At 37.4% G+C, this 25,163-nt stretch overlaps 1 protein-coding gene across 3 annotated transcripts in view; it reads right to left on the bottom strand.

Annotated features, from left to right (window-relative positions):
* BCAS3 (BCAS3 microtubule associated cell migration factor) overlaps positions 1–25,163 on the bottom strand; it is a 641,765-nt gene that overhangs the window by 223,811 nt on the left and 392,791 nt on the right. Inside the window, exon 24 of one of the 3 annotated variants that reach the window (XR_002824359.1) lies at positions 13,452–13,606. The exons of the other annotated variants lie outside the window; for them this stretch is intronic. The gene's annotated coding sequence lies outside the window, so the exon portion shown is untranslated. The remainder of the gene's footprint in view (positions 1–13,451; positions 13,607–25,163) is intronic. 3 annotated transcript variants of the gene reach the window in all.

Raw genomic sequence — 25,163 nt, 5'->3', positions numbered from 1 at the left:
TGCATAGCTGGTGATGAGTTGCAGAACCATCAGCAAAGGTGAAGACGGCAGAAACAAGAAAGATTCAAGACCGGTGGAAATCATTTCACAAGGAAAATTTCAGCCATCAGTGGGAGGAAGCTTTGAAAAATGCTGCCATTTCCGAGTCAGAATGAAGGAAAAATTAAATTACTGCCGGTGAGGCGAGCCAAAGTTGCATCTCCCTCCAGGGAGAGTTTTGATAATGGTAAACATTTGACAGCTGGCCTGGAGTTGTTATCTTGTTCTAACAGTTGTTATGGTCTAAATGAATATTTCTGATAAGGAAACAGAGAAAAGATTTTAAACACTTTTATATTTTTATGTTTTAAGCCTTATGGTGGTGAGCCAAACAGTTTTAGAACAATTTGTCACTGAGGGCCGACTCCAAATGCTATAATGATCCTGGTCTGGGAATCTTACCAGCATCATTATTTCAGTTAATCTATATGAAGTAATTCTTTGATGAAAATCAACTTACTAAGAAAAGCTCTTTCACCTTTAGTTTCCTCAGGAACTCTTAAGACAATTCTAATAATTGACTTGGAGGAGCCAAGAAAATAAAGGGTTAATTACAGCAAACTTAAAATATAGACTCAAGAAGAAGTTAAGTATTGTGTTATTAAATAACTGGATATTAAGCTGTTGAGGATCAACAATTTTAAAGAAAACTCAATCTTCCACAGAATTTATTATTTTATGAAAAATATTAGGCCAAACATTTGAGAAAGGTAATAGATTAAGTAGCCAACATTTTAAACCTCAAAAAAGAATCCTCATCAAAAGGGGGGAAATGCAAAACAGAATTTCAAATTATAATGGACTCCAGACTTCCTGGAGCCATGAAGGTTGGATGAACCCCTGAAACTATTGCCCTGAGATAATCTTTAAACTTTAAACCAAAAATATCCCCTGAAGTCTTCTTAAAACCAAAAAATAGTTTAGCTTAACTAGTAAACATTGTCTGCCTTCAGCATTATGCTCTTTTAAGAACTATCTATATGGGATCAAATTGATAACAGCAACTGGAAAGATTAGACAGGAACCTTCAGGAGCAGTGAATTTATGTTAATGGGGGAGGAACAACTGCAAAAAGGAAGCCTAGAATGAACAACTTGAAGAATGTAATCAATGTCACTAAACAGTACTTGTAGAAACTGTTTGAATTGGTGTATGTTTTGCCGAGTATATTCTCAATAACAGCAAAATAAATACAATTTAACAAAATGGATTATTGGGTGTCTGAGGCTTTTGCACCAACAAAAGATGTAGAATGCCTGCAGGGATATTTCATTATAAAACACTTTCTCAATTCCCCGATATAGTATGAGAAAATAAGTTTGAGTTATTGTCTGAAATGTTCCGTCTTTACATGCAATGGATCTGTCATGGTATCTAGGCACACATACAGAGGGACCAGAAGAGATGGGAGGGAGTCCAGTGGCCTTATATGGGTTTGCTGATGGTTGTGTCTTTAGAGAAAGAATCCAAGTCCTGAGAATACCATAACCCTCTCATTCTACCTAAAAACAAGTATCTGCACTCTTAAATTTACTCTGCCTCTGAAAGAGGCTTAACTAAGGTATGACAGGTAGGGCGCATGACCTGGGTGCCACTCAAGAAGGGGCACTAATGAGCAGTTTCTATTGGCCATCGAAGTTTCCATTGAAAGGTATGAGAGATCATTCAGCAATTTAAAACTAATTGCCATAGGTGCTATTTTCCGTAGATAGGCCCCTGGCCCCCGCCATTCCACTAGATGTAAGTTTACCACAGGGCTTCAAATTGGTTCACTTCTGTTCAAACCTCTGCTGAGAATTTGCATTTCTACAAATGCCCTGCTTAGGATTTGCAGTTCTGTTCCAGATACACTGAATCAGAATCTATATTTTAACAAGATTCCCAGGTGTTTCTTATGTATAACTCCCTGGGAAATTGTTAGAAATGCAAATTCTCAGCAAGGAACTTGTCAGAAACACAAATTATCAGCAGGGGTTTGAACTGGAATGAACGCGTTTGAAGCCCTGGTGTACCAGCAGCAAAACAGGGTCAATGGCAGAAAGCAAAGAGAAAAAAGGAGTTAGGAAACTCCTACTCTGGAATAAATAAAATCTTACAACTTATTTTCAGAAAAACTTTATAAAATTTGAAATTCCAGTGGGTATTACTTTATTAAATGTAATTGGTATAAAGTTAAAGTAATTTAGTATTAACATTCAGAAACACAAATTCATTGAGTGGCTACTCTATGCTAGGCATTAATGATATCAGAGCTAGGAGTCCAGTCTCTATCTTCAAGTAGTAGTAGGGCTCATAAGCCAAAGGTATTCAACCCACCTATTTTGTAGGTATTCTATCTTTCTGTAACTACTTATACTTTACAATGCATTTATAAGCATTATGCCCCGACCCAAAGAAAATTGTACCCAAACTCTTTACCAATGTTTTTCCTTTAAAAACAAAATCAGAAAATTTATCTTTATTCCTGTATTTGCGGGAAGTAAGAGTTTCATTATTTTTTTCCCCCCCAGGGACCCTGCCTTGCCTTAATATAAAGTATATAAATTGATATTAAAGTATTGCATTTTGAAAATGTTTCAAAGCAAGGTCAAATTGGTGTTAAAAACTTGTGGTGCAGGGAATTACTTAATATGGCCCTTCTAGCCATCGTCTTTGTGACTCCCACATAATGACTGGGAAGAACTATGCAAATAAGGTGCTTGTGGCCCACCAAGGGGACTAGACAGCTTGCTGCTAATGCAAATAAGGTACATGAATTCTTGATGGGACGGGACCATGCAAATAGGGTTTATGGAACCCTAATTAAAGAATTGGTCAGTTTTGCCATCCTGCTAGGCTTAAAAGAGAGCCAATCCCAGAGCAGAGGAGGGACCTCACTACTACCGAGGAAGAAGAGCCGGGAACATCCTTTAGACCCAGAGTCCCTGCACTGAGAATCTCCTAGACCCTGGAGACAGAGAGCTGTAACACCAGAGACAATGCAAGATGGCGAGAAGCAGTGGTAGAGAAATGGCAGCAGGAGAACCAGGAGACTTACTGGCAGGGTGGGGTGCCTCTGGGCACTCATCTGTGGAGCTGAAGAGTTTTGTAACACTTGCCTGAAAAGGGCAGAGGGCTGGCTGGCCCAAAAGGCCCAAGGAGCTGAGGGACCTAAGGCTGGGGAGAGTCTTGCCTATGGGTACAGCCAAGAAGCTGTCCTGACTGTATCCTGAACTGTGCAGCCTGTTTCTTCCCTAACAATTTTCATAACTGTGAGTATGCCTGTGAGGACTGTGTGACCACTGCAACAAATTATGGAACCCAGCAGAGGAGTAGACAGTGCTGTGGGAGGCACGGCTAATGTAAGAACCGGTAAAAAGGTTGGAGAGAGGAGATGTGTCTGACCTTTGCTTCACAAGAATCAGCCTTGGGCTATTGACGCTGATAATGATTCTCTCTCCTTCCCCTTGTGAAGTTAGACAGGAGGTCTGACGCCGCCGCCACGTCATTTTTACAAAACCCTACTAGTGAAGACTAAAATAACAGTCTGCCTGAACAGTCTTAAGTACAGCTGCCTCCAATTACTAAGTACATCCTAGCGATGTTTTTTACTAACAAGAACAATGCAAGCAAGTCATTGAGTTAAAAAATAATGTCAAAGAGAAGTTACTCATAACAGAAATTAGATAAATTACTCTAATACTGCAGCCATATAGGCAGCTAACAGTTAACCTCACCTTTTGCACTGGACAAGGTGAATTCTTTAATAATAATCAGAAAAAGAGATGAGTCAGATTCTAAGAGGAAACCAACGCTAGAAGAAAATGCTCCTTTTGATTAATATGTTCCAGAAAAATTTGGAAAAGAAAACATGTATCTGATATACTACAAAATTATGGAAACAGTGCTTTCAAATACATTTTTAAAAACTTTTTTAATGGAGAATTTTGAACATACACCAAAGTAGACAGAAAAGTATAATAAAACCCATGTGTCAATCATGTAACCCCAAAAACCATCAAACCATGGCCAATCCTTCTCCATCCACATCCACTTTCTTCCTTCTGTATTATTTTGAAGCAAATCCCAGATGTCATCAAATCCATTTTTTCAGACACAGTACATGAAAAAGCAGATACCCTCCAAGAATGTTATTCCACACTGACTCTTCCTGTCTTCCCCCCACCCGCAAATAAAAAAAATTTTTACGATAATCTCCCTAAAAGAGCATTACCGTATTACTAGTACTAACTAGTATTACATAGGGCACTATACAAATCTAGTTAGAAAGTGCCTCTCAAATAAATACACAGGTTTTTTATTTGACATGAGGGCTGATGACCTTCACATACCCATCGATTGTTACAATTCTCTGATTCCTCTGTGCAAACATCTGCTTTGGACCAGTGGTCCTCTATTACTAAAACTGGGATCATATCATCTGGCACCAAAGAAGTGGTTAAGTATAGTATAGTGGTTAAAACATTAGCTTTAATCATAGAGACGCGGATTTAAATTTGGTTCTGCCAATTACTAACTTTGCGTCCTTGGACAAGTTACTTAACTTCTCTGAGTCTCTGTCTCCTCATCTCTAAAACTGAAAAAATAATAACTACCTTACAGAATTGTCAAGAAGATCAAATGAGATAATGTATACTGAAAGAACCAAGAACCTTAATAGTAAATGGTTGCTCGTTTTTTAAAATTAAGGTATTGAGAGGGTATGCATATGGAGGAAAGCAAGATGGAAGAGAGAAAGTGGTTGTAAAAATTCTCCATTTTTATAAATCTTATCCTCAACTAATTTCTTTCATGAACTTGAGTATTTCACTAAATTATTTAATGAGGACTTTCATTAAGTTCAGAATCTAAAACATGAGTGATTCAACCTCTTCATAAATATCTATCCTTAAAAAACCAAATGCTCCATACACATATATAAAGGGCTTTGGTTGAAGAATGTAATATTTATATACTTAAGTAAGAACTCAGGGTAATAGTGAATGAACTCCCACTACACATTGTCTAAATTAATCAGCCCAGTCAACGTATAGGTAAACCAGGGTAAAGCAAAGAAATGAGATAGTACTGATAATGAAAAGTAGAAGCTGCAGCAATGGCTCTCTCCCTGGCTTCATGCCTGCCTCATTTCAGTATTGTATTTTTAAAGAGATCCTTCAGATGAACCAAGGGCATGGGAAGGCATGCTTTTTGCTTACTTAACATTTGTCAGAACACTTGCAGATTAGGACAAAATGTATTTCAAAACATGTGCTATTAAACCACTATATTACAATCAGTAAAGTGTGCAATTACATACACTGACTTCTTTAGGAAAAGAATTGACATGTAAGTCCCATGTAAGAACTATCTGTTTATTAATTTCAAATCAATTAATCAACTCTTTCCCTCTCTCCCTGCTTCCCCTCTTCTTCTTTCCGTTTCTCCCTCTTTCTGTTGCATTCCAAAGTTACATAAAAGCTATATTAAGATAGCCAAATGCCACAGTTATTTCTCCAGGAAAAAAAATTTTTTTTTTCCCCAAAGGGTAGCAATTTTTATGTGGCTTAACAAATTGAGCCCCAGTTGGTGTCATTCCGTAGTAAATGTCTGTGATAGCCGCTTACCTAGGTTACTTTTCTTCAGTCTTTTACCCCTATATTCAATCCTGCTGCGAGAATAAGCTTCCTAAACTGATCACTTACCCATCTCAAAAACCATCCACTCCTTGTCCCCTGCTCCAACTCTTCCCCACCACTTTGCTTTCAGTCTGGCCCTAACCTTCCTTGACAGTTAGATCTTCTACAACTCCCCCTTATATATCCCTTGCTATATATTCATAACAGACTGTTGTTCTTCCCCAAATTAGTCCAGTATGTATGTGTCTTGCTGCCTTTGTTTCTTGCCAAAAGAAGTCCCTTCCTCAATCTTCACCTGTCAAAATTCCACCTATTCCTCAAATTTTAACTCAAATGGCATTTTTTTTCCCACAAAACTTTTTCTCTGATCACCATAGAACAAATCTTTCCCTCCTTTGTGCTTTGAAAGGCCACCGTCTGCCTTGGTACTATGCTCACAGCAGTTTTATTTTTATCAACTGAATTACAAGTTTCTGGGAATCAGGGAGCATACCTTTTTAATTTTTTGAACTTCCTACAGCATGGAGTTTGGTGACTTTAATCACACTGTTGCACATTTGAGATTTAGGAAAACTGTCAATAGTAGCATTTATCCCTTTTCTGATAAGAAGTCTACTCAAGGAATCGTTTGAAGGAAATTTCTTAATTAGCTTAGCAATTGCTGGAGAGTATGCTTTCTGCTTTAGACAAAGCCTGCACTGAGCCCGTCTCATATGTGCATAGAATACAAAGGGAACAGCCAGTTTTCCCCTGACAGAGAAAGAAACCAAAGAAGGAAGACACATGTATAAAAGGAAACACCAAAACCACAAATATGGAAACAGTATTTGTGAACTTCTTTTGGCGAGATCACAGACATCTTTAACCTTGTCACACTTCCTTAAACACAACAAGTCAGGAAATGGGGATGGAAAAAAATCTTTACGCTTATTTAAAAAAACTCCTCCAAATTTTTAGATTAGATCATCTGTGATCCTAAGGAGAAAAAGATGTAATCTTTAAGTATGAGAATGCATCCATTATTCAGAACTTCTATCACTGGTAATAGGAAAAGGTATGTGCAGGGGGGAAATAAATATAAATACTAAATTAATAATAATTCTTGAAAATACAAAAATAAAATAAGCTCATCTCTGCCTCCATTAGAATTGAAGTGCTTTTCTAGATCTAATAGATTTAATGAACATACACAAGCAAAAGCATAAAGTCAGCTTACATATAACAACTTGTTAAAGATTACTGATAATTTAGGATGGCATTTGAAAGAAAATATTTCTTTCACCTTTTTAAGAATATATTGCTGATGCAAATACATCAATTTATTGTCATTTTTTCTTATATTCATAATTAGAATCTTATGGGTATGAAAAAAATATTCCAAGAGATTGTGTCCTCCGAAAATACTCAGCTAAAATGTCTGAAGAAGAAAAACTTTTGTTTCCTATTGAATTCCTAAATGCAGCTGTCATCTGCACCTAGAGCTAAAAAAAAAAAGTTCCAGTAAAAGATACCACAATTTCAACTAATCAAGTCTCTTACTCTAACAATATTTCTTAAACACCTAAAACAATCAAATACACGACATTATCCGTTTTATTCCTCCATGTCTCAACATTTCTCCCTAGATCAATAATTTACTCCTTTATCACTTAAACAATCAAGTCAATATAGCAATGCAAAACTAGATGTTCATAAATGTTGAAGTAACATTGGAATATGAGTTTACCCCCTACAGAGTAATTTTGTCCTTCCACAAGTCACATAACCAAGGCACAACAGGAACCTTTTGATCTGTACTGTGAAAGTAGACACTCCTATACTCTCCATAATTGATTGTCATGACTGGAAGGGGAGGTGGTACTAGCACTTAATGGGTAGACACCAGGGATGATCCTCCAATGTACAGGACAGCCCTCCCACAACAAAGAACTGTCCACTCCAAAATGTCGATAGTGCTGAGGCTGCGAAGCCCTGTTCTAATGTACAAAGATGAACAAGAGACAATATATCTCTTCAAAAGCTTAATGTCTGTTGAGGGAGAGGGACAAGTAAACAGCTACAAAACAATGTGGAAAAAACTGCTATGTCCAGGATGGATATAGGTTGCAGAGAAGAAGAGGGGATCCTTAAGTCAGTCACAAAAGGACAACTGTTGTGTGATCACACTTACATAAACCAAACAAACCCACTGCCATCGAGTCAATTCCCACTCATAACGACCCTACTGGACAGAGAACTGCCCCATAGGATTTCCAAAGAGCGCCTGGTGGATTCAAACTGCTGACCTTTCGGTTAGCAGCCATAGCTCTTAACCACTACGCCTCTGCCACTTACATGGAATATCTAAAACAGGCAAGTGTGTACAGACCTTGGTGTATTCAGACTTAAGTTTATTAGTGGTTACCAGGCGCAGGTGGGAGGAAGAGGGAAAAGGGGACTTATCAGGAGATACCGAGCTTCTGTTAAGGGTGATATAAAAATATGGAAACGGATAATGGTGACAGTTACATAACATGATGAACACCATGTCACTGAACTGTACATGTAAAGAATGTTGAAATAGCAAATGTTTTGTTACATATACATTTACTACAATTAAAAAAAAGGTAAGATGGCAAATTTTGTTATACAGATTTTACTACAATAAAATTAAGGAAAAATTTTTTTAAAAATTGGAAGACAAATAGGAATTTCCCAGGGAGACTCAGGATGGAAAAGAATGATTTCATGTTGAGGGAACAGTACAGAAAAACACTTAGATATGTAGAAAGCATGTCAAAGTCTAAAAAGCGCTGGTATGTACAGAATGGCTACAGCTCAAGTTCCTTACCAGAGAAGGAGAGAGACAGAGAATTAGAGTATGGAAGATGAAGCAGGAGAGGTATGTAGAAGCAAGAACATAAAGGCTTTGTATGCCATGCTAGGCAAGAGTTTGGATCGGTAAAAGATTTCTGTAAAGGGACAGATAGGAAGTATTTTAGGCTTTGTGGACCGTATGGTCTCTGTTGCAGCTACTCTGCTATCATGTTGCAAAGGCAGCCACAGACAATACGTAAAGGCATGAGCATGGCTGTGTTCCATTAAAACTATACTTATGGGCACTGAAATTTTAATTTCATACAATTTTTGGTGTCCTTTATTTTTCTTTCGATTTTTTTCCTACCATTTAAAAACATGAAGAACATTTTTAGCCCATGGGCTGTACATAAAACAGGTAGTGGCAGCAGTTTGCCAAACCCTGCTGTGGTGTATAGACTGGACCTTAAGGTGTCAAGTTAACTGGTCAGATTACAAAATGAAGTTGGGCATTTCCCTTCAAATCTCTGGAAGTACTGACCATCTTCTCGTTATTTCCTGCTAGCAAACAAATACATGTGGGCCTCTGTTTTGTCACTAGCTTGTTTTAATACTTAGAGTGAGATGGTATGCTAATTCAAAGGGGGAGAAATTTATTTCAGGCCATTGAATGGTGAAATGACATTTACCTACTGCATATATAAATTTCATAATAATTAGTGGGCATTTGACACTGATGAAATCTGATTACTGCAGCAAAATCAGCCTTAAACTAGCTCCCCAGTACCAACAGAGTATGTCTTTGAATTAAGAGCATTAGGGATATGTGACAAAAAGTACCAGGTATTAAGAAACCAGCTCTGTATTTATACTCATCTGTTAAATGAAGATAATACCAACGACCTCATAGTGCCATGATAAGAAGGATAAAAGAGAGTGTTGGGCACACAGTAGGGTAGGTTGCTCTGTCTATCACAGATAGGCCTGATTTTACCAAGTCAGATTCTACTGGGAACCTTTTATTTGGAACTAATTTTCAAGCTAAAAAGCTGATTAACATGAATTCAAATTGTGAAGAAAATATATCAATTTTACTGAGTTTATACTAATGTTTTATTTTAAAACCTGTGGAAGTACAAAAGTACAAAGTACTAATCTGGAGAAACATTTATTTTTAAACTTGCTGCTTCATGGTCCAATTTTTTATTATTTTATAAGAGCCACTGTCTTAGTTATCTAGTGCTGCTAATACAGAAATACCACAAGTAGATGGCTTTAACAAAGAAAAATTTATTCTCTCACAGTTTAGGAGGCTAGAAGTCAAGGCGCCAGCTCCAGGGGACGGCTTTCTCTGTCAGCTCTGGGGGAAGGTCTTGTCATCAATCTTCCCCTGGTCTAGGAGCTTCTCAGCAGAGCGACTCTGGGTCCAGAGGACACCCTCTGCTCCCGGCTCTGCTTTCTTAGTGGTAGGGGGTCCCCATCTTCCATGCTTGATTCTTTCTGTTATATCTCAAAAGAGACCGACTCCATATACAACTTAATTCTGGAGATTAAGTTCTGCCTCATTAATATAACTGCCTCTAATCTTACCTCATTAACATCACAGAGGTTAGGATTTACAGCACATGGGATAATCACATCGGATCAAAAACTGCTGGACAACCACACAATACTGGGAATCATGGCCTAGCTAAGTTAACACACATTATTGGGGGACACAATTCAATCCATAACAGCCATGTATTGTGTCCTATTATAACCAAAGCCATCTGAAATTTAAACAACTGTCCTCTGGGTCTCTGATGTAACTGACTATCAGTAATTCTGATTCTGTGATTTTGGGTACGTTACTTAACTTTTTTAAGGGACAATACACCTATGACAAGGATCGTTTGAGGATTAAATGAGCTGTTTGTAAATTGTTACATAATGCCAGGTATATAGTATATGCTCGATCAATGTTAGCTATTATTAACCTGAAATCTCGTAACAGTCACTATTTCAGTTTCTGTCTAAATGTCCCACCAACCAAGAGTTCTTCCAATTTTATAATAACCATATTACCCAAACCAAACCAATTGCCATTAAGCTGATTCCAACTCATGGTGATCCCATGTGTTACAGAGTAGACTGCTGCACAGGGTTTCCTTGGCTGCAATCTTTATGGAAGGAGATTGCCAGGCCCTTCTTCTGCAGTGCTGTTGGGGAGATTTGCACCACCAACCTTTAGGTTAGTAGATGAGCGCAAACTGTTTGTGCCATCCAGGAATCTCAATTTTACACTTCTCTGTAATTCTAGAACTAAAAGGATCTAGAAATTTCACAGTCCAACAGTCTCATTTTATAAATAGATTCACTGACCTAAGTCATACAGGAAGGTATAGCTTGATATAAAGAGAGAGGGCTCTACAGTCAGACAGGCCTGGTTTTGAGTCCTGGCTCCACCAGCCCATCAGCTGTGTGAATTTGGGCACATTACTTAATTTTTCAAAACTTCAATTTCCTCATTAAAAAAATAGGGATTAAATGAGATAATGCTCATGAGTTAAGTGTGGAGCACAGTGCCTAGCATGTTTAAGAACTCAATTAACGTTTGCTACTATTATTAATCTTAAAACCCAAAACCAAACCATTGCTGTTGAGTCGATTCTGACTCACAGCGACCGTACAGGACAGAGTAGAACTGCCCCATAGGGTTTCCAAGGCAGTAATCTTTAGGGAAGCAGTCTGTCACTTCTTCCACAGAGAGACTGGTGAGTTCGAACTGCCAACCTTTCAGTTAGCAACCAACAGCTTAACCACTGCACCACCAGGGCTCCTTATTACTGATCTTAGTCTTCCTGTTACCATAAAATTATATTTCCTCTCTTAATTTTTTGAAGAAATGTGTGTAAATTGCTCCTGATTTTAATCTGAATTTGACTCGTATCTAACCATACGGGCCACACCGAAGCAGACTATTTAAAATATTTATTTTCCAAGTCAGGCAAACTCTACCTCCTCTCCCTTTCTGTCTGTGACTCCTTAGTTAGTATACCCTTTTAGACCCGGGGTCCCTACGCTGAGAGGCTCCTAGACCAGGGAAAAATTGATGACAAGGCTCTTCCCCCAGAGCCGACAGAGAGAGGAAAGCCTTCCCCTGGAACTGGTGCCCTGAATTTGTACTTCTGTCCTCCGAAACTGTGAGAGAATAAATTTCTCTTTGTTAAAGCCATCCATTTGTGGTATTTCTGTTATAGCAGCACTAGATGACTAAGACAAAGCCACCGTTCAATTTCCAGTTACCTTGCAGACTTCCAGTGTTTCCATCTTTGCTCCAAGGATTCTGGGAATTCATATGTAAAAACCCTGTGCTAAGTATTTCTGTGAAATACTCTGCTAAAGTCTACATAGTAAGGAACAAAAGATAGTGTTTTTGGAGATTCCAGGCAGTTGTGGGTCAATGACCTTCACAGAAAGTACCCTTCCAATTCATTTGCTTCAAGAGGCTAAGGAAATAACTTATTTCCTTTTCCCTCTTTTCTATCTGGTTTCTCTGATGTGTTCCCAGATCCTCAAAGAAAGATTCCGATATCCATGAAATCTTAATATGCCTGTTTTAATCCAGGAAAAATAAAGAACAGTATGCCACTATTTAAGACGGGGAAGAGTCCATCACTACTTGAGGGAGAATTTGGTTCAATCTTAGAAATTACTAAAAGAGTCTTTCTTCCCCAGTTAACAAGGAAGTGATGTCAAATTGCTCGACTTTGCATGGAATTCCACTACAGGAGCATGCCCACTGAAGTAATCCTACAAACTTGGAGATTAGTCCAGCAGCTGAAATCTTCATCTCTTGCCAGACAAGCTGCAGTAATTTTTGGCATTTTCTACAGACCTTGTACTTGACATCATTTAGCCTAGACTCAGACCCTGACCTTGCCTTTGTAGTTGGGGAAGAGTTTTAATCTTTTCAAGAGGGAACAAATCTCAACAGAAACAACCTAAGTGTGAAAGGCCTTACCCAACCCTTCTCTCAATGTGTGCTATTTACTCTTTAATGCTGATCTTTAATCTCAGATGTTCATCAGAATAGGGTAACTTCAAATACTCCCTCATGTCTGAGAAACGTTAAAATCATAATTTGCTGTTATTGTTCTGTTTTTCTGTTTTTTGTTTTGCCTTGAAGCAGAGGTAAGACTTCCAGAAAGGCCATATGGATAACTTTAAATACTCCTCTCACATTAATGATTCTATCTCTTTATCAGCTTTGTTCATCTGACTGGATTAGATTTAAATTTTCCTTTAGCTGTGAATATTTGACAAGGTTCCCTAGGTACCCTGGAACTTTATCCACACGAAACCACTACCTGCCTCTGGAAATCAAACCTTTCAGTAGGTCAGGTCATGAATCAGAGGTAGTGACATTTTCTGAACTTTGCTTGGATTCTCTGATGTTTTTTTGTTGGCCCACGTAGATATGGTAAGGAGCTGTTTATTTATAAGGTTGCTGTTGTTGTTAGGTGCCATTGAGTCAATTTTCGACTCACAGCGACCCCATGTGACAGCATAGAACTGCCCTATAGGGTTTTCTAGGTTGCAATCTTTACAGAGCAGATTGCCAGGTCTTTCTCCCACGGAGCCACTGGGTGAGTCTGAACTGCCAACCTTTCAGTTAGCAGCCAAGCACTTAACAATTGCACCATCACTGCCGTTGAGTCACAGTGATCCTGCAGGACAGAGCAGAACTGCCTCATAGGGTTTCCAAGGCTATAATCTTTACAGAAACAGACTTTCATATCTTTCTCCCACGGAGTGGCTGGGTGGGTTTGAACTGCCAATCTTTTGGTTAGCAGCCAAGTGCTGAACCGCTGAGCCACCAGGGCTCCTTATTCATAAACGTAGGGGGTTTTATTTTCTATTTCTCTTGTCTTGCCTTCTCTCCACATTGCCTCCTCAGCATATAATACAGTGTGCAGCACATTAACTGGGCATGCATAGTGGTTTGCTCTTACTCACCAGAACATTTCATAGCTTCTACTTCATCTTTCTCCCTCTCTTTAATTGTTTCAAATATGGTATTTTGAACATTCCACGTAGTTCAGAGACTCACTGTGTAAGCCTGTCACAAATTATCTACATCCTTAGCATTTACTCCAATGTTAGGAAATCTTCTGAAAGAAAACAGAATTTTGGTTAATGAGGGCAGTAGATTACAGTTCACATGGCCACAGATGGTGGGACTACTGATGGGCTAGATGTCCAAAGACCCAGGTTAAGCAATAACCCTCACCTACAACATTTTCAACTAGACTTAAGTAACTTTAGAATGGTGTCTTTAGTTATGGACAATAATACTAGATATCGAACTTTTGACCTAGTTGTGATTATAATTACCAAGTGAACAGAAATTTGTTTTTCCACTGGCATTCTGTCTTTTGAAAACACGAAGAAAGGAAGGTAATTATAGGCACCTAATATCAGATTTAGTAAGAATCACTGGGAAAAAAAAGCAGAAGTGTGATTTAATGATCTGAGAAATTAAGCAAAAGTGTCAAGTCTGAAGAATTTAAAAATGGTTGTAGGTCAAAGCATTAAAAACTTATTTGGAGATGGAGTGGCTATAAGGGGAACATGGTGAGGTATCTGCCAGGGGTTAATTGCAACCCTGCATGAAAAGCAGTTAACAAGTGAGAATTAGAACACCCAAGAGGAAAAGAAAAATGTTTCCAGTGCCATGAGAAATAAACAACAAAGGAGAAATATTTCCTTTGGCTACCACTACCTCCTTTCGAAAAGCTCAGAGGAGCTATGGGGAATGCCAAGGACTGGTTTTCTCTCAACTCCCTCTGAAACATTTGTCTTCATTACCACTCTTTTTAATCAGGGCTCCTTCATGAGTGTTTCTGCTCAGCCCCTAAGGGGCAGCTCTGGTCTGCAATAAATCAGAATCCACACCGCAAGTCACTAATCGGCACTCTCAGGGAAAGAAAAACAGTGAAGTGCAGACCACTGTGGGCTGAAAGGGCCTGGAGGCCCACAGGCCTCGAGGAAGAAAGGCCTTTAGATAGAAATAGTAAGTCAGTGAAGTGAGTAGGACTCCAATATTTAAGATTTATTTAAAAGTCTCAAACACAAAATGTTCACACTTGATTGTAAGAGTTTGGAATATAATTCCATTTTAACTGTGTAAAATAGATTATGAGTTTGCTTAATGAATTGTAATTTGTACCTCTAGGCTTACTATATTTGACACCTAATTCAAAACTTGTAATACCAGGACAGAGAGAAAGGAGAGAGAAAATAAAATTAATTTTCCCCTTTCCTTTCAGTAATGTCATTAAGAAATAAAACAAAAAATTCCAGGTAAGAAACCTTGAATGGCTATGATATAACTGTTGCTTTGCTTAAGTGGAATTAGAATCATACAATTATAAATGCTTAGCATTTTTTCACTGGAAAAGATGTTAGAAGTAATCTAAAAAGATTAAATGGACTTCCTAAAGGTCAGCATAGCTGATTAGTGGCAGAGTTTACTCTAAAACCTAGGACTCCAAACATCTTATTCAACTATAGACAGGCCTTTGCGTGAGTCACATACCGAACTAATATGACTTACGTAGTGGTAACAAAGTGGAGAGAACAGGAGTCAGGAAATGTCCACCACTTACAGGTTTACCTTGTCTAAGTCACTCAACACTCTGAGTCTCAAATTTCTTTATCTATAAAATGGGGACTACATATTTTCTGTATATATTATGGGGGTTCTGATGCTCCATAAACTTCAGGTATTGTCAATTATTACAAACAGTATTCACAGCTGAAGAACAGGATTCTTGTAAAACAAAGAAAACACACTTTTCGTAGGAAGTTAGATCTAGACTATGGCAAATGCTTCCAGAAGTCTTAGATACAAGCTCTGATTTGAAATCATCCCTGATGTTTAAAAGCAGATCATAGCTTGCCATACAAACGAGCAAGCTAACTCATCTTATGTCCATGACTTCCAGAATGGATGCCAACTTTTCTAATGCCAAACTTAAAACCTTCTTTGTATCTACCTATGACAGAAATCTCCTTTATATCTTTCTGCCTGTGGCAGAGTGCATTTGGCATGGACTCTAGAAAGAAATCATGGATGACAATTAGCCAAATACATGATGCTATATGGCAATAAAGGCATCACACCCTGCCTAGGAGCCAAGCGTCACTCCTGCTCCAACTTCTTTGGCATTATATTACTTTTTGTCTGTCTGTGAAAGTTGATGGCATGACAATGCCATCTCACTATGGGCTGACAGAACCTGTTCTATGCCAAGGTGCCCCCTCTGGGGCAGAGTCACACCTCGCCAAGAAGCACTAGTACCCGCCCCACCCAATATTATTAAAATATAACTATCCTAAGGTACTAGCATCCATCAAAGTGAAGAACACTTCCTGAATCTAGCTGCATGAAATAATCAGCCTCCTGCTTTCCCCGTTTCAACCAGAACTCGTTTGTCACTGACTTTGGGGTGAAAAGCTCTCATAAGACCTCAGGAGCCAGGATCTGAACAGCTTGAAACCCAAATGAACTAGTAAGGAGGTAAATCTGACTAGAGTAGAGGTGCTTATAGAGGGGATGGGCAGGAAGCACTGCTAGACTTTGGAGATTCAAAATGTTTCGACTTCATGTTGAAAAATGGGATACAATCAAAGGTACCTGAGAACAGGAGTTACAAGGTAAATGCAGTATTTGAGGAAGAAGATTCTGCAGGATAGACTGGGGGATGTGGTGGGGGTCAGAGAGACTGATGTTTGTGGGGCCAGTCTGGATACTGCTGCAGTGCTCAGGCAGGAGGTAATTAAGAATCAGTTTTGAGGTTATTCTGATAAATGCGGTTCCTTGGGTTACAGTGATTATTCTTTTAGATATAAGAGAAATAATGATAATAAGGAAATTATACAGATTAATTTTTCATAATTAACTGGGAAGATTTTGTTTGTTGGTTTATAAGGAGATCTGGGAGTTAAAATTAAGAGAAGTACTTGTATAATTATTAGTAAGAATTTGAAACAGCTTTAGGAAAAAAAGTGTTTATAGTAAATTTGAATTAGTCACATCAACTCAGCAAAGGGGAATGTGGGTCTTTCATCTGTCTACCAAATATGTAGTTAGAACAACTGGACAGATGCTTTTAGAGTATCATCATATGCTCTATCTTGGACCTGCCAGCTGTCTGAGCCATAGAAGCAGAGTGTGGGTGATGATGCTGTGGAATACAACATCACCTTTACAAACAACAACAAAGCAAGAATCACCTCTGGCCTAGAGAAAAGTGTTGGCAACATTTGTTAAGTACACACATGAATTTTCTTTTTCTTTTAAATTTTGCAATTAAGCCATATATTATTTAATGATCTGTGGTGAGAAATGACTAAGTCTGCTTTATAAACAAAAATGGCTTCTGTAGACCTGGAAGTGTGGCTCAACAGAGGAAATACATGAAATTGTAGTCCTAAAAAAATAGGCAAGGAACAACATACTGAAGCCCAAGGGGAAATAAAGTTGTCAAACAAAGGTTTTAAAACTGAGGATCTGTACCTCCTTAAATGGGACACTCAAGGTCTCCTCTTCTCTAACATCACACAAAGCTAAGCACACAGCCAAGAGCAGCAAAGCCCCTCTTCAAGAAAGTGGAAAGCCCTGGAAGTTGAAAATCATCAAGTCTGGCTGCTATAAAGCAGCCCCTCTCAGACACATTCTCATTCCTGACAAATACCCACCCGCCAGCAGGCCTGGAAGACACATGGTGACCAAAGCAAGTTGTCAAAACTTATCCTTATAAAATGTCCATCTTCCAAAAGCACAATCTTTGCTCAATGCCATGTTTTCCTTGGAAGACAGCTCTTCTGACAGCTATAAAAAGGTGGCTAGAATTGATGAGGTTAGCTCTCATAGTTAAAATAATGCATGTTAAAAATGTAAAGGTAAGTAATGATGGCAGAACGTTTTATCAAAAACAAACCATATTTAACAACAGAATACATCAACTTTGTTCCTCTACTACAAAAAACTTCATATTTTTAGCATTCCTCATTGGATAAAAAAAGAAAATTGGAATTAAGTTATTTGGCCTTCCTGCTTTAATTTCCTTTCTTATTCTCTAACCTCAGGTGGCTTGCCTAGCGCTACATGGCCTAGGCTACATATAAAGTTCACAGCTCCCTGCCTGATCTCATGATCCTCTATCAAAACAGTGCTTTCAAAAGTGTTTCCTGTCTAGCTCTGCCCTTGCGTGAGTGTTTTCTTGGCTGCATCAAGCTGCCAAATTAAATCCCTTTGGTAGAAAACTGCAGAGAACTCAATATAGCCCTGTCCCCCTCTCCACCTTAGGCCTGACATCCCGAAGTGACTTAGGAAGTACTCTAATGGTTACCAAATTTTGGGGAACTGATTTAACTTTTCCAGGCTAAACATGTGTTTAGGAGAGACTGCATCACTAATCATCACTTGACCTTGTGACAGACCAAAAGTTGCTGATTTTTCTTTTTTCCTGAAAAAGAAAGAAAAGAAACAACAAAAAACAACTTTTACCAGCTAGTGCAATGATGTAAACACAAAATCAGGTTGTAAGGCGACTGCGAACATGCTGACTTCCAGATGTTTGACAGAACTGTGCAGCAACAACACAAAGGAGGGTTAACAGTCTCTGCCACGAATTCTGGATTACTTTCTTTCTCTCTCTCTCCACACACGTGCACGCACACACACACAAACACACACTTCTTACAAGGTCAATTTTATGTGGCCGTCAAAGTACTTAGGATAGAAGAGAAATGAAAGTCTGTCCATCACTTGTTAAATTCCAATCCATCAACTATGGATGAAAAGATCTTCGTCTTTGAAAATACAGAGAATTTTTCCAAATCTATTACTATTACTGACTTCAGCAATAACTAAAGTGTGGTTTCTTTGAATATATACTTATTGGTACTCCATCTTTAAATAAGTTTGCACACAAGTCAAATAAGATATAACCTTGAATGGAGATCTGCATATTTTACTAAATATCTGCACCCTCCCTGGCTGCCCCATGCACGGGCTTCTTTTTTATGTATTCACCCTTGACTCACACTATTCCTGGTGGAAAATTTCCAGAAGAAAGCCAGATTTACTTGTCAGATTTACAATATCAAAGAATCTCTAATATGAATGGATCCTTTAAAAGAAAAGCCAAACTTCAGGTAATTACATTCAAATTCCTTAATCACATTTTCTGAGCTCAATGGGAATTGTGGTGTTTCTTTGATGAATCTCTTCTCCAGAGCCACACGAATGCAGTACACATCACAAACTCTTCCTTCGAGGGATAACTAACGTAAGGACTCCTCCTTGGCAAAATATTATTTCAAGTGTATACTTCTTATGTTTTCTTTTTCATGCAGCTAGAAGCAGTATGTATGTATTTATACCACTCTCCTCATTTTGGAGGCAAAATGGATATAGATTATCTGAGGAATATTTCCAAGTATATAGTTTACCAACAGTGGTAGACATTATTACAGCTCAACAATATTTTCTTCATCCTCACTTCAGGGCACACAGGAGGATTATACTTCCCCATCCCCTTAAAGTTCTAGTCCACCATTCTCCAGTGGAACTTTCTGTGATGATGGAAATGTTCTACATCTGGCACTGTCTAATATGACAGGCACTGGACTGGTCACGTGTCTATTGAGAACTTGTAACATGGCTAATATAACTGATAAGCTGAATTTTAAATTTCATCTAAATTTTATTAACTTAAATTTAAATAGCCACATACAGTAGTGGCTACTGTAGTGGACAGCACAGTTCTAGCCCATGAGTTGTGAAAAGATGTGGCCAGTATGAGACCTCCAGTGAGTTCTGCAATAATTCAATGGCAAAGCCTTAGTCAACCTGGGTCCCTGAGTGGAGATGACACAGAGCAGAGACCTCTGCAACCTGTGAGGGACATGTGGTGTGAACAAGAAATAAGTCTTTTTGGTCTTAAGCCACTGAAATTTGGAGGGGTTTTGGTTACCTCAGCATAATCTGGTTTACCCTGATTAATACACCAGTAAAGATAATAATTATAGCCTCTTTATTAATTTACCACTAGTTCTAGGCATAATAGTTGTACTTTATATGTACTAACTCTAGTTTTTATGACAACCTTGTAAAACAAATATTATGTCCCCATTTTCTGGGTAACAAAATTATGGCTGGGGTATGTTAGATAAACTGCAATGTTCACACAGCTAATAAGTTATCAGAACCAGGTTTCAGACCCAGATCTATCCTCATCTGTCAAAGTAATGTTTTCTGGTCTTACCAACTTTATGAATAATTTAGTCAGAAAAGTCACTAGTTTACAAGAAAGAAAATATAGCAAGTATCGATCTTTGTGAAGACTCTGTGAGTCAAATATTATCTCTGTGAAAATATCAAGCTCTCATTTTATGCAGGGGGCTGGAGATGTACCTGCTCAAGCAGACTAAAACTATTCTCTAAAGACGTATCAAAGGAGCCTTGGTGGCACAACAGTTAAGTGCTTGGCTGCTAACCAAACAGTTGACAGTTCAAACCTACCCAGCAGCTCCAGAGAAGAAAGACCTAGTGATCTGCTCTGTAAAGATTACAGCCAAGACCCATATGAGGCAGTTCTACTCTGTCACATGGGGTCGCTATGAGTTGAAATCAACTCGACAGCACCCCACAATCCACAACAACAGTAAAGATGTATCATAATATAAAACTAACTGCCTGACCTTAGAAAAAAGGGTGGATAACTTCAGGCATTTTATTACCTGCTGGGAAAACTGAAGAAGAAATCTTAACACGTTTTATATTCTTGTTACTATGACAATAAGTAATTCCTCTACTCAAAGTAGTAAAAATAAGTCTTGTTAGTAATATTTTTCCCACAAAGAGAAAATTCCCCTAGTCATGAAAGAGTTAAGGGAGACCAAAATTAGACACAGTTCATGTTAAAGGTTAGAAGAATAATCAGTCATTTGAAAAACACTACATAAACATTTTTCCGGATGTAATTTTCAGTCCAAGGATACATTTCCCAGTAGAAATCAGCAGCTAAAAAGGAAATCATTTCGTCTCCATAAGTGCCAAATTGTATCCTGATTTTTCCTGGTCTGGCTCAACTTTCAAAACTAGTGGTTCAACTTCTGCAATCTTTCACCCAATGACTATGTAAACACATCTTTATAAGACAGACATAATCCTTGGGTGGGCCAATTTATGTTGGATTATGAAAATACTTAAAATACAAAATCATATAATGACTGTTGTCCTTTGGTTTTTCACTAAAAGGAAAGAAAAATCCATTTAAAACTGGCAGTGGTTATGTGAAGATAACATGACACATATGCATTGCTTTCTCTTTTTTCAATATATCTGAAAATAAATATTACTGATGATGCATTGCCTCTTATATTTTGACAATATGTAAATTAAGAATTTGCAAATATACCTCTAATGTATTTACATGCCACAATGCACCACACAATTGGAATTAATTAAACTCTTCACACCAGGCCAGGAAGAATTCTCACCCTTGGAAGTACTCTGGATCTTTTCTATTTGGTCAGAGGTTATAGAAACATTAGTTTTAAGGATAAAGTAATCTTAAATAAAAACCCAAAGATTCATTCAGAATTTATTACTGCCTCCAATTCATATATATCTCTCATTATTTAGAGTTTCCCATAACACAATTCAAGTAGAATTTCAACCCTATAGCTGGGAGAAATCATAAATTTTAAATCTTCATGGAAAGGTAAACTCTGTTTTTTCACTTTTCCCTTGAAATTCTAGAGCTTTTATAGTTAACTACAAAGGAATCATGAAAAATCTATCTTCAACATTTAGCATGTGGAGGGGAAGAATTTTAACTTTTCCTCCAATAGATAAAGTTATGTAAAAGAAGGCATTTTGGGAGTCTATGGAGAGTGCAGAATGAATTATAGCTATGAGAGCTGGAAAAGTCTGGTAGAACATTAAGGGATTTTCACATCTGTGTCTATACATTCACGTCTTGGGAATAATGTATCTCTAAAACCATTCACAGAAAAATGTTGTAAAGTACTCTTTCCTTCAGTAAGCAAAACTTAAAGTTACAGTCACAAACATTTTATTTTCATCATTACTGTTAAGAATTACTTCAAATATCCATAACATCATACTGATAAAAATGATTTCCGATAATATTATTATAAGCAAAGAATTTTAAATAGCTTACTTCTACAACTATTTCTACAAAATGGATAGTATAATAATCTATGAAAAATTTTCTACTGGCTAGATTATTCTTTCATCCTTGCTCCTGAGGAAACAAATAAATATGTTATTGAAGCAGTACGAACAGCCTGTAGTAATGGACGCAGCATAATGCACATTTTTCTTTCATGTGCTACAACAGGCTATTGAATGATACACTTTTGTAGCACAAACATCTAAATTTCAAACTCAAAAAATTTTCACTGAGTACTAGGGCTTATTAGAAATACATTTTCCTGTTCAGCCGAGTGACTCTGCCTAAACCAGCACGAACTATTTAAATATTTTCATTTAATTGTAATTAACAGACTTAAAACTTTAAAGTTGTTTACCAGAATTAGAAACACTTTAGTTCTTCTGAAATGAGTATACACATATATAGGCATTCAAAACTAAAAATTAATGGTTGATTATCTCAATCTAGCTTTTTAGTTAAAATATTTTGCATTCTTTTCTGATTTAAAACACTCTCCTATGAAAGCCACTGTTATTTATAAGTGAAGAAAGAAAGGGGAATTTCTCCTACTTCTCCCCACTCCTCATTTTGCCATTGTCACCTGTATCTATTTCCAGGAAGCCAATATTCATTAGGGTTAATCTGCCTACTAAATGAATAAACAAAGGATTTCTCTGTCACTAAGAGGCCAGGTGAGCCGATAGCATCTTCTAACACAGAAAATCATCTGTACCATATAGCTCAGGAAATTACCTGCTGCAATCCCACACCTGGGATCATCTGGCAGGCAGTGATGTAATGTTGAGTAATATACGGAAAATGGACTATAACCATTTTTTCAAAGGACTGAAAATCTCCTATATTTTAGAACAGAGGAACATTTTTATATAATTAACTGTATAGCTCACCAAGGACAACTAATGGAGGGAAAAAAAAAAAACAAGGAACTTTTCCACGTTTTTGTTTCCCAAAGAAACAACAGTGGATGTAAGAACTGATGCCAAAATACCAACATGCAATGAAGAACTGATGCAAAAATACCAGTTATTCTATGGATCTCTAATATCTTAAAAATAACATAACAGTTCTATAAAAGAATGTAGTTAATAAATCAAATATGAGGAATACATTGTTATATTACAATCCCTACTTTCATATACAGATCAGCTCAGACTAAGTAAAGTGAGTTGACCTCTGTGATTCATCAACATGCCGGGGAAAGAACTCAACCCCAATTAAATATTAGTATATTAAATTGATAATAGTGCCTTCCTATGTTTCCCTTTGCAGAGCAGAATTCCAGGTCTTACTTCCCTTCAGAAATCATTTTTTCAGCTACATGATCCAACAAGAAATCATTGGTAGTAAAAAAAAAAAACACAAAACAAAAGCAACAGAAATGAGGTCAAACATATCTGACCTCTCTCCAAATGTAAAAAAAAAAAAAGAAAGAAAGAAAGAAAGAAATATATCCTAGATACAAGTTTTAAATAACATTTGACAGTCTGAAAACTATGTGGTATAAGGAGATAAAAGAACTGGGAGACTGATTTGATTAGGTACATAACACTGAAGTAACAAAACTCATTTATAAAACGTGGAACCCAGTAGTGACTAGGGATATTACCTTCTCAAAATTATGTTCAGTTCTACAGGTGGCCTGGTTGTGATAGAGAATGAAATAAGACTAAATCTTTTAGGCTGTTGGCTAATGACAATCAACCAATGTACTATCCTTGACACATGGGCCATTAAGTTGCTGACCCTGGTGCTAATTCTTTATTCAGCTCTTAATAATATGCTTAAAGAGACAAACTACTGGGCAGACTGTATACCATTCTTGAGAGGGAACAGAAACTGGAAAATAAAAAAGACTTAGGAAAAGGGTTCATCAACATTTAATGAGTGCCCATTGTATGTCAAATCCCATATGAAACAGCACTGGATTTACTCAAGGGTGATAAAAAAAAAAAAAACAGATACAGTCATTGTACACAGTTATGTGTTATCATTATTATTATTTTGGAAAGAAGAATTTCTTCCCTTCACAGGTTTTCCTGGTTGTTTTTAAACTGAACATGTCATATATGATATATGCAAATCGTCAGATACTGCAAAATCATCAAGAGGGGTGTCCATTTGGGAATAACACTATCAGCGGGGAAGCAGTGAAGATGAGAGTCACTCTGGGCTACATGTTCATTGCACCTAAAGAAAATGCAGAGAAGAGGGAAATAAAAAGGACTTAACCAAAATATGAGACCTTTCATAGTCTTTATCTTTTGAACTAGGTGTTCTGAGATAAGCCATTTAAACATAAATCAAAGTAAATGCAAAATATATGTGAGTCCCAATAGCCAACAGCCATTTGTACTGACAACAGATGCTATATACATGAATGTCATATATAGATATTTCTGAATTTATTTTTACTGGAAGGGTTTTTTGGTGTATGTGGGAAAATTTAGCATGTCAGTTTAAGGAAACGTATATGATTTCCCTTTCAAGATCTTACAAAAACATATGGGAGCAAGATAATGTTTGTCCTGACCTGCCAAAATCCTGCGGAGATCATCTCGAATCCACATCACATTCCTGAGTACTAATGCTCACACTGGGGCTTTTGCATTAGCAGATGTGTGAAAATGCATGTACTCAGGGAACTCCCTCATGGCCTCACAACTAAAGATGCTCCTCTACATCAGTTATTCCAGCCAAAAGCTGAAATGATATTTCCAAGTTAAGTATACCTTCATTTAAGCCAGTGTCTGGACAGAAAAATTCAACTGAAGGGTTTGTTATCTGGCTCAGAACCAAGAGGAGCTGAATGAATGTTAGACAAATTTTCAGGAGGCCTCCCATATTCCACTCCCAATCCTCAAGTCAGATCAAAGACTCTGGTAAATTTTTCCTCAGTCATGTAACAACTACTAGCAATCAAACATTCTCATTTCAAATGCATTACTGAAGAAGCACACGTATGATTCCAGTTGTGATTTAAAATTAGGAGGGCTGTTTGACACTGCATCTAGTTCATTATTTGGGCTGTGGAAAAAAATATGCTGAAAACATTAAGGGAACCAAACTATCACTGCAGCCTTCCTATTTAAAAAAAATTTTTTTTCAAGCATGTTTTTGAGCCTTATAAAAGTAACACAAGCTCACTGTAGAAAACTTTGGGAAAATTTAAAAAAGAAATGTAACTATCCACAATCCCATAAGCAGTGGTCACAATCTTAATTATACAAAAAACATAAAACAAGACCAAAAAAAAAAAGGACCTCTAAAAATGTTAAAGGGCTTATTACAGCTTACAGTAAAGCCCTAACAGTTATGAACATCTACATATCAAATAACATAACATTGACATTATGTAGCAAAACTACCAAAATAACTGGAGAAATAAAGAAAAGAATATTAGTGGCATGAGATTTTATTTTGCCTTTCTCTTTCTCTGTCAATAACAGGTGTGTGT

The sequence above is a fragment of the Trichechus manatus genome, unplaced genomic scaffold, assembly GCF_000243295.1.
Source record: "Trichechus manatus latirostris isolate Lorelei unplaced genomic scaffold, TriManLat1.0 scaffold00054, whole genome shotgun sequence".
Lineage (NCBI taxonomy): Eukaryota > Metazoa > Chordata > Mammalia > Sirenia > Trichechidae > Trichechus > Trichechus manatus.
This window is presented reverse-complemented; position numbering and strand designations above follow the sequence as displayed.